Raw genomic sequence first — 10734 nt, forward strand, 5'->3', positions numbered from 1 at the left:
ATTTGGGGTTGGTTCCCTTTTACCTGCTGGAAGTTTCAAATGCCCAGCAACATTATGGAGCATAATTCCTTCAATTAAATACTGAGCTTGTGTGATCATTTGATTAATTCTTTCAGTCCATGATATACTTTTGCATTATTCAGAATAGCCATCCCATCAGCATTGTGAGAAAATGATTAAAATATTAACTACTAAAATATTAAATATATTACAATATCTTCTTCTTTATCAATTATTTTGTTTTTTACATTGAAGTTTCTGCATTAAAAGTACTAGTCATTAAAAAATTATTCATCATCCCTTATTATAATGTGATGTTATCCTATAATAAAGTGTCACCTGCACATTATCTTAATAAATGAATAAAAAATCAAAAATGCTTTGTCTTTGTTGAATCCTACTAAGAGCCTGAATATAATTCAACTATTTACAGTAATTTTTCTGAAATTCTGCAAATATTTACCCAGTTTCTTCAGACATGGATTGGCCTCTATAACAAACAACAGAGATTTCAAGATTCACTTTACTGTCGTTGTAATAAAACAGTGTCATATCAAACAAAATTACCTTTTACCTGCTGTAAGGCAGACAGATTCACCATCAGCAGAAATTGCCTGACACGCCTCTTACAGTCTGAGAAAGAGAAGCAAAAATGATTCCCCCCAGAGTCACCGAGTGTCCGTAGTTTCGCCTCCAGCACTCCTGCAGCTTCCGCAGCCGCACAGAGTCCAGTCCAAACCATTGGCAACCCAAGCTCCAGATCCGAACCTCCGACATGGTCAGGAACCCTTCAGCACCCTCTCGCATCCCGTTGGGTGGATCCCATGATTAATGGTAGAAGCTAACAATCCTGTCATGAACAAATGGTGGTTCGTATAAAAATGAAAGTTCAATTTAAATGTGCATCCAAAAGTTTTAAGGAATATTAGATCAGACTTTGCTGGTTCACATCATCAGTTGCAATTGCAACTGCAGGTGGTCATGAGGTAAAACTGTACAAAATCCCAGATGACCACATACAGTGCCATCCATCATGTTTGGAAAACTACACATTTTTTTTCCTTTATTTACCCTGTGCTCCACAGTTTTAAATTTATAATCAAATAATTCACATGTGATTAAAGTCCATATTCCAGATTTTATTAAAGGGTATTTATATACATTTTGGTAGACCATGTAGAAATTAGAGCAATTTTTATATACAGTTCCTTCATTGCAGGGCACCATAATATCTGGGACATAGCAATGGTATGTATTGTAGATAATTAACCCCCACCCCAGCGACGCCACTAATGTTTCACATAAATTTATTCAAACAGCTGCTGCGAGCAAAGCACCCCGGTGGTGGAACCTGGGGAATTGCCTCTTAGATTCTGAGTGAAATTAGACCCAATACAGGTTTCCAGATTGATTTTGACAGGAGTATGGGCAAAATGTTGCCGAGTCAAAGTTGTTACTTTATTGTTTACTGGGGTAATCTTATTTTTGATCATTTTAAATTTTATCATTATTTGGAATATCAGTGACATTGGGACAAACCTTCTGATGAGTGGCCATCCATCCAAGCTTGCTAGATGCAGCTTCCTCTACCATTAGGGAGACTGGATGCAGACTAGGGTGTTGCTTCATTGAGCATCTTCACTCTGTCCACTGCCATAGTAAGGTTCTCGCAGAGGCCAACCACTTTAATTCCGCACACCATTGCCACACTGACTGTTGGTAGCCTCATGTGCTCCCAAGGTGAGGCCACCTGCATATTGGAGGAACAATACCTTTCCTTTATATTTAATCTTGGCATTCTTCAATCAGACAGGATCCACTTCTCCAATTTCCATTAACACGATCCCCTCATCTCTCTGTCTCACTACCTCCAATTTCCTCCTTCTTAGCCCTCTCCCCATCACTTTTCACCTTTTCCCTCATCTTCCCTCCCCCCTATATCCCCTGCATACAGCTTTTAACTTTTAGCTGCTAGCTAAGTATACAACTCTAAGTTATTTTAATGTCTATTGAACCAACTCCTTTATTTTATTTTAACCCTAACCCCTCCACTACATTGAATAGTCTAATTTTGCAAAGGTTAGTGAGCTTTTAAAGATGGTCATGCAGTAACTTGGCTTAGAGTGTGCGTCATTAAGTCAGTGCTGAGATTACAAACCATTGCTTTTGGTTTTTCTGCTTCATTGATACCAAATACAAATTAGAGCATTTCTCATGTTATCCCTGTCCTCAAAAATCAATCCACACACATTTTCATACCTAGCCTCTTCAAATGAACAAGGTTTAATGCTAAGGTTGTTATTTCACTTTCTTTTTCACTTCCATCCATTTTAGGTTGCCATGCCCACTGTAATTACATGTAAGATCCATTCTGGCTGGCATTTATTTCTATTGAAGACTTCCCTATTGTCTTCCTCTTGCCACGTGGTCTCTGGGGAACCAGGAGAAATGGAAATGTGCTTGTTTCCCACTAGTCACCAGTCTTAGAACTCCAGGTCAGCTTGGCCTTTCCTCAAATACTTGTAGAGGAAACCATTAGCAATGAATGGAGACATAGTCATTTCAACTGATTTTGTTGGCCACTTCTTACAGGTATTATGTACTGGCCAAAACTGTCTTGCTTTCACCTCTATCATTCACTGATGAAAGGGCCATGTGATTAGCTGGGCCTCTGAACTCCAAGGAGGGCTCAGCTCCACAGTTGGTCAATGCAGCGCCAGTCAGAAAACATTTATGCCCAGGTTACTAATCTTCTGAAGAGAAAAGATCCTCAGATGAAGACAGTTATAGGAATTTCCTCCTGCGGAATGTCACTAGATGTGCCTCCTTTAAAAACTAGTGAAAATTAGTTACAGTTTTATGATTGGCAATTCCTCACCCTTTCTCTTACTGACTCCCAATTTGTCAGTTGCTGTCAGATGTATTTGAGGGGAGCTGGGGTTTGGTAGGGATAGCCATGGCCTTCCCACTGCTGAATCCTGGGAGACAGAGGGCCTGGAGATAGAATCTGGACAAGGTGTGTGCAGGTGTTTGGGACCCACGGGCAGTGATTTCAGACAGGGCTTCGGTGGGAATCAGGCCTGCAAGGTCCATCTAGTGGAGCTCCCATTGAAAAGTGTTAACCATTGCCATGTGTCTACTGCAGAAAGAGAGTGTGAAATAAAACATTTGCAAAACAAAGTCACTGGCATTTTTTAAATGAAAATCAGCTTGTCATTTTTATGCACATATTAGAAAGTAAGAAATAAATGTCCATCCATCAGAGAATTTTATTGACAGCAACAACATTTAAACAAATAATTGAGCTCTTACCTAATCCAGTGAAATTAAACTCATGACCATAATTTGATGTTCCAAATTTCAGTTACGCCTTGCCTGCGTTAATCAATTAGTGACATTTCATTGCCTGTGTTAAAGTAATATCTAATGTAACCTCCAACCAGTCTTGTATCTTTTCCTGATTCTATTTATTTCTCAAGGGAGAGCACTCCGGTACTTGTTTAAAAGGTCTCTTTAGACCTTATGATCAATTTCAAGCCTTTAAGCACAGCAGATCTTTTAAAAAGAGTTTCACTAACTCAGACTTCAAAGGGCTAGGACTGATAGCCCGAAAATTGAGCTGTATTGAGTGTCCTGGCAATCTGACCATAAAAGCAGTCTTGTTCTTCACACACTTTTCTCTTTGCCCAGTTAGAATAATAGCTGAGGAAAAGGCCTAATTATGGGTAATCAATGGTGGAGAAAGAGCTGGTGATTATTAGTGACAGACCGCACTGTACAAACCATAATGTACTAGTATTAAACTCTGTCACTAGGTTTCAATAGAGAATAAAGAGAAATAGAAAATTCACTCATTATTTCAACCATCCAGGCATAGATGTTTCATGATGTGTTAATTATGAAGAGAATTGTTAATGTTGGCGAACAGATTGTTTGTTGTTTCAATTTGGTGAAGGTAGGTGTTCTAGGGTCAGTTATAATGATTATCCGAACACAAAGCTTTAGTCTGGCCTGGAAATGATTGTATTTCTTTTTCCCATATGTTCCAGCTATGTAATTTGCTGCTCAACCCATTGTTAGTAGTAGTTAGTATTTTGCTAAATTGAAACTGTCAGCAACTAATATAGTTGTTTACACAATACAAGTACCAATTCCCAGTTGCCTGAGCTTATCTTTGGTGTGCTGTTAAACACATACCAAAAAGGACAAGGCATGGCTTTGCAATAATTTCAAAAGGAAATTACCAAAAATTAGGTGTGATGCTGTAATACATCATGGACGTTAAAATTAAGGGATTTATCTTAAATTCCTTCTCTCTGCTATTGTAATGTGGTGCTAACTAGTTTATACCATGACACAATTAAGAGGTCAAGAGTGCAAAGATTAATGAGTTTGCTCCCAGTGTTTTCCACCTCAGAAGCCAATTAGATTTTATAACTTGGGCCATACACATACATTAAAAGCTCTTTCCCACTTGCACTAACTTGGTAAGGGCTTTTGGTGTGTTCAGATACTATCCATTAGAAATAGGTGGGGGGGGGGGGGGTGTTCAGACCATGCATACTGAAATCAATAGTCAAGTCAACACACTCTTAACTTCACCCAGCTCAATATACAGTCAACAACAGCTGAGATCCTTTTTGCCATGCTCCCCAACTTGACTTGAAAGGATTATTTGTGATTTGCATGTTGAGTTCCGATTCAGTTCTCAAGATGTTGCTACAATTATTTGGTATCTTTCTGAAATCCAGGGTGAGTGATATGGCAGTGATGGAGGATTTCAGTAGAACCCAGCAATGGGTGCCTTGTTAGATCATTCTCCAGAGAGCATCTAGGGTTAGAAAGCTGCTGTAAGAGAGAGGATGAGGACCTGCAGAGTAGGCTATATCAACATCGGCTCTGGAAGCAGGTCTTTCATTCGAATTTCAGCAAACAGTGTAATGCTGAACCTGATTGGAATGAGTCACTTTTTGGTGTCTACAGATTTTTGTGATTTACTTGAGTCACTTGTTGGAGCAGGTCACTCCAACTGTAAAGCAGGACAAGGATTGTATCCAGAGTACCTGTCCAGCTGGCATGCATTTAGTTCCTTTCAAACTGGAGCTATACATCTTTACAACATCTTCCAGTTTGTTGTGCATTGTTGCGTAAGACTGCCTCTCTCTCTCTCTCTTTCTCTCTCTCTCTCTCTCTCTGCTAGGACAACAGAGGGATTTTTCATTTTCTTATCGGAGAACATCAGATTGAATGGATACACACCTTATGATGACTGCAAACTTCCGCAGATTTTGGGACAGCATTGTCTAAAGCTGTGATAGAATCACAGAAAAGTTACCATACAGAAGGAAGGCATTTGATTCATTGACTGTATTCCAGATTAACAGAAGAGTAATTTAACATGTATCAATCCTAATCCTCAGAGACCTGCATTTTTTTCTTACAGGTATCCAGTTCTCTTTGGAATACTATGACTGAATGTTCCTCTATCATTTTTCCTAACAGTTCATTCCAGATTCTAACCACTTACTGCTTAAAATTTTATTTTGACAATCGCCTTCATTGTGTGTCCTGAGGTTCTGACGGATACAAGTTATCTGTATCCTCTCTATTTAGAAACCTCATGATTTTAAGTGCCATCTCTCAAGGAGAATAACCCCATCCCCTTACTTTCGGTAACTATCCACATCTCTAACATCACAGCTAGGCACTGACACAGGCCAGTGCTTGGTGTTCTCTCCTGTTCTGGAAGCCTCTGGGAAGCAAAGGTGATTCTGTTGCACAATCCATGCTCATGGGAGCAGCGTGCATCCAACTAATTCCAATTTGCCATTCAGATTAGGGCAGGGAGGGAGTCCACTGGCATGGTCCTACTTTGTAAGTGAAGGAGGCCAATGCTCGTCAGAGTGGCTGCCAGGACTGATGGTGGTCTGAGGCTTGCTCCATGCCCACACTTGGAGGTTCACTCTTTACCCAGTGAAAGGAAAGGGAAGAAGGAGCAGGGAGGGGACATGATTGCCAGCCCCTTCCTGACTGAATGTAATTCTGGATAATGCAGTCCCAACTCCCCATTCATCCAGTGTCACATCAGTTGCTCCCCATCACAACATCGCTTTGTCCATAATGACACAACAAAACCCAATATTAAGTAAACATCCTGACCCAAATTTAAAAAGTAAACCTTGGGATTTTACAAGGAAGTGTTCATATAGGGGTGACACGTTTAGCAACGCTATTACAGAACCAGCTACCGGGACCTGGGTTCGAATCCCACACTGTCTGTACGGCGTTTGTACATTTTCCCCTCTGGCTACATGGGTTTCCTCCAGGGGTGCCCATTTCCTCCCACCATTCAAAACATTCTGGGATTTGTCGGCCATTTGAGTGTAATTGGGCGGGATGGGGTTGTGGGCTGGAAGACGCTGTTATCATGTGTCATGTCCAATTTTTTTAAAATTAAATTTAAAATTTATATGGTTTATTTTTCAAAAATTAAAAATTTATTTTTAAAAATTTCCTTAGCACACTCTTTTAGTGACTACCTTCTATGTGCCTTTGGTTTTCTCTAGACCTATTCAGTAATGCCATTTTTGTGTTGGTGGTGTGGTGATTTGTAATGGGGAAAAGCACCTGTGAGGATGAGCTTGGGTAGCCACCAAATGTATAACAACTTCCAAGTGAAATGAAACCCTATCCTCCATCCAGAGGTGGCATTAGACATCACCATGCTCCTTGTCAATGCATTCAGGCCTGCCAATCCACCAATACCAACCCATCAGTCCACCACGTTCAGCCCCATTGAAAGTCCAGTAAAACTCATGTACAACCTTCATGGAACTGGCATCAGTAGTATCTATTTGCCCTATCATAGGCCAATTGCCCTCTGTCACTCTCACTTCCAATGCATCACCATTTGAGAATGGCTGTAATTCTGATATTAATTGATCATGACTGTTCACCTTCTCTGCTGTCAGGCTCTTCCACGACTGCTTGGCCCGTTGGAGTGGCTGGATCCTTTTTTAAATTTAGAGATATGGCATGGTAGGCTCTTCTGGCCCACAAGCACACACTGCCCAACTACGCCCATGTGATCAATTATCCTATTTACCACTGCACGCCTTTGAAACGTGGGAGGAAACCAGAGCACCCGGAGGAAACCCATGTGGGCATGGGGAGGAAATACAAACTCATTACAAGCACTGGATTCAAACCCTTGTCACTTGTGCTGCAATATGTAACCCAGTACTACCTGTCACGTGGTCGGCAACTGAACCGGCTCCCCCACCAGGCTTGCCTGGTGCAAAGGGTGGCGAAGAGACCTTGCAGGATGAAAGGCGGAGAAACCCTCTCATAGGGTCAACGACCATCTAGCAAACACGTGCTGTGAAGCGCAGAAAGGGCATCTCTTGCATCGAAGCTTGGTCTGGCCATTCACTCCAACAAAACTTCCCCCAGCCGTCTTGGACCTTACCATGCTGCTAGATCCAGGAGGGGACGTCGAGAGGGTGGGTCGGGACCTGTGCCACCCCCTAAAATCCAATCACGCACATGTTGTTCCTTTCTGAGGTGTGTGGCATCCTCATATCAAACCTCACAAACTGACTGAAAGTAACCATCATTATCCTATGCGATGGAAGGCCAGAAGGAAGAAGGAATAATGTTGTACTAACCGCAATGCTAACTGTGCTGCCTTCTGACAGGAGAGAAGTTCCAGAGTAAGTGTGATGAGGAAGGTTATGATGTAAGAAGTGATGTGCGACTCCCCTTAATCCATTTGTGTAGGACAACTTACCGGTATATTTCCGGCTGCTGAATAAAGGGCAGGAGTTGATTTCGTTTTTGATTATTTTCAGTAACTGGACCCTCAGAATTTTAAGAACTTTGCTAAAAAAAAGGAAGAAAATGTTATGATTAATCGTTCACCATTTCTCCTTAGAAATTAACTAGGGAAATCTTACTATGACTGATTTGACTGTGGGTAGCAGTCAAAGTGAAAGTGATTCCCACTGGACAACACCAAAATTCACAGCCACCAAGCACAAATGAGATGAAAAAAAGCTGTGCATTATAATTGATTGTTAAATTGATAAAATAATCAGTTTTTTATTTTATTACTTGATTTGCTCCATTTTGACCTCTTTTGCATATGCATGATGTCATCTAATGGGAGCCTGAAGATGTAAATGAATTATTACCTTGCTTAGGAGCTAGGAGGTTTATTCTAATTGATGTTGAATCATTTGTATATTTTACAAAATTCAGTCAAGTTCAGGCTTAATTAAGCTGTGTGGGAAACACACTTGCAGAAACGTTCTGCGGACCCACAGAGCATCACAAACAGCCTCTCGCAGATATATATACATGCAGCCCTGTAATATCCCTGTTTTATTACTGCTTTTACAGGAATAATTGCATCCACAATAAGAAACGCTGTAGTTACATTATCAATTTTCTGCTAAAAACCTTTTTAGTAGACCAGCGAAAACTACATTAATTAAATGTAAGTGCTTTGAGCTATGGTGTGAAATTCAGCTCAGCCATTACTATGAATTACACTTATTATTGCTGTAATTATTTTCCCTTGGCTGAACCTGCATTTTCATCCCCTGCTACTAATGTTGAACATATTCGCGCAAGTTCTGAACTAGACCATGTACCAGAAGCTGCTGGAAAATCATACAAATAAAATCTCGCCCAAAAGCACAGCTCACTGTATTTAAGGAGACTATGGAGCCCATTCATTTCAAAGGCCCTTGTATGCAGCTGCGTTTGTTGTCAAACTGTCACCCATCTACTTTACCAATACTGATTTACATCCAATGTGACACTTCCAGTTGTCACACACACCCTAGATCAAAGGACGCCACAGAAGAGGTCCTGCAAATTACAAATGGAATAAAATGCAATGGTTGAATAAAACCATTTATTTTGTTATCACTTTTACTGAAATTATAACCAGATCAAAACAGGAATGATGTCTCCCCAGAATACTGTTTTCCATTCATTTGTTGTGGAAATGAACCAAACATCTCAATTCTTTTTATTTAGAACTTCTACAGTCAAATAACATCAAGTACTTCGCATTTCAAGAGCAGTGGAAATTAAATATCAAGGATGTATATATGTATTATATTCTTTTCTATTTGTATCGGGTGTCATTGGCGATTTATTGCCAACCTCCCTCTGCCCTAGAACTGAATGGTTGGCTGGGCAATTACTAAGGGCAATTAAAAATCAATCATGCTTTTGTGGAGAGACAGGTAAGGGCATTACAACCCAAAAGAACATTAGTGAACCAGATGGGTTTCGGTGACAATTCAGTAGTTTGATAGTTACCATTATTGATTATGAGCTTTTTATTCTAGATTTATACAATTAATTGAATTTAAATGTTCCTTCTCCCATGGTGGAATCTGAACTTTTGTCTCTGGATCATCAGTTCAAGTCTCTGGATTATTCATCCGGAAATCACTATGCTACTGTGAAATGTTAATAATAACCTGCACTAGTCACGGATATAACCGTTATTGAAAGAACTATTACTGGAATATTCCACATTTATTTGCATTACTGAAAATTAGATTTATCTAAGTCTTCCAAGTGTACAAATTAGACATGGTGAATTTAGTGGGTTAGTGCCCTTCTTCTCTAGTAACAACATCCATCTGGAGTGACACAGCCTGTGACCCAGAATCAATTATTCTACTTATATGCATTTACATAACATTAATATTAAAATCAAAGGCCATAGAAATTATAAATATTTTCCATTGTTATCTTTTGCAATGATTAATGTCAAATAGTAAAATACTAAGGGAAAATGTATTCTAGGATATATTCTTTTGGAATAAAACTGAATTTTATGAAATTGTATTTTCCCTATCCCACAAATAGTTCAGAAGGAAAATGGAAGTACGCTATGAGGGAAAAGGTTGTCAATGCCAAGAAGGTTTTTTTTAGCTATTGATAAATTTGCAAATGTTGAATGTTAAAAATTTCCAGAACAATTTTCTAATATTATGATGATATGGAAAAAAAAAATTTAGGATCTCAAGATTCGGTATTCGTCTCACCAGAGTGCGTATTTCAGGCTCTCCACCTGATGAGTTGGTTTCAATATGACATTCAATCCATTTGTGCAGATTTGAGGCTTAAGCGATACAGGCACCAATTTGTCAGGAGTTTAACACAGTAAATGCCCATTCAATACACCAATGCACATCTCATTGTCAGTCAACATGCTGATTTGTTGCCACTACTACTATTTTGGAGCTCAGTCCTTCAGCAAAAGTACTTTTCTTACCCTTGCAAGGTTGAATGTGCATTTGGCAGTTGGAAGGATCAACACCATTCAAAGGTCCCATCGTTTATTTTCAGGTTAGTTGTTGATTGACTTCTACTGCTTGCTGCTATAATTCAGTATGTGTTTGTTATGTTCTGTGGGTTGTTTCAGGTTTCTGCAGGAATTGCGGTACCGAGGGCTGAAGGGCTGTATCAACCTTCCAGCTTTCAGGACAGTTTCTAGACAATGAATTAACATCTTAGCTGTGCGAAAGAACAGAGCGCACACAATGGAGAAAAGTTGCTGAAAACTGAGGTGGAGAGGTGAGGAAAGGATGATCAGCAGGCAGCTCTATTCAACTAGGATATTCAGGAAAGAATTATGAACTTCACCAAGGAATATCATGTGAATATCAGGAGGACCTTAGCGGGTCAGACAGCATCTGCCCTGAGTTC

The 10734-nt window shown here is 39.8% G+C and overlaps 1 long non-coding RNA gene across 1 annotated transcript; it reads right to left on the reverse strand.

Annotated features, from left to right (window-relative positions):
* Window positions 1-553: 553 nt before the first annotated feature.
* On the reverse strand, window positions 554-10432 carry LOC138744141 (uncharacterized). Its single transcript, XR_011345316.1, has 4 exons — window positions 10301-10432; window positions 7790-7881; window positions 5260-5309; window positions 554-850 (listed from the first exon to the last, which is right to left on the reverse strand). It is a non-coding gene; the product is annotated as an uncharacterized lncRNA (long non-coding RNA).
* Between the last annotated feature and the right edge of the window lie 302 nt (window positions 10433-10734).

The sequence above is a fragment of the Narcine bancroftii genome, chromosome 10, assembly GCF_036971445.1.
Source record: "Narcine bancroftii isolate sNarBan1 chromosome 10, sNarBan1.hap1, whole genome shotgun sequence".
Lineage (NCBI taxonomy): Eukaryota > Metazoa > Chordata > Chondrichthyes > Torpediniformes > Narcinidae > Narcine > Narcine bancroftii.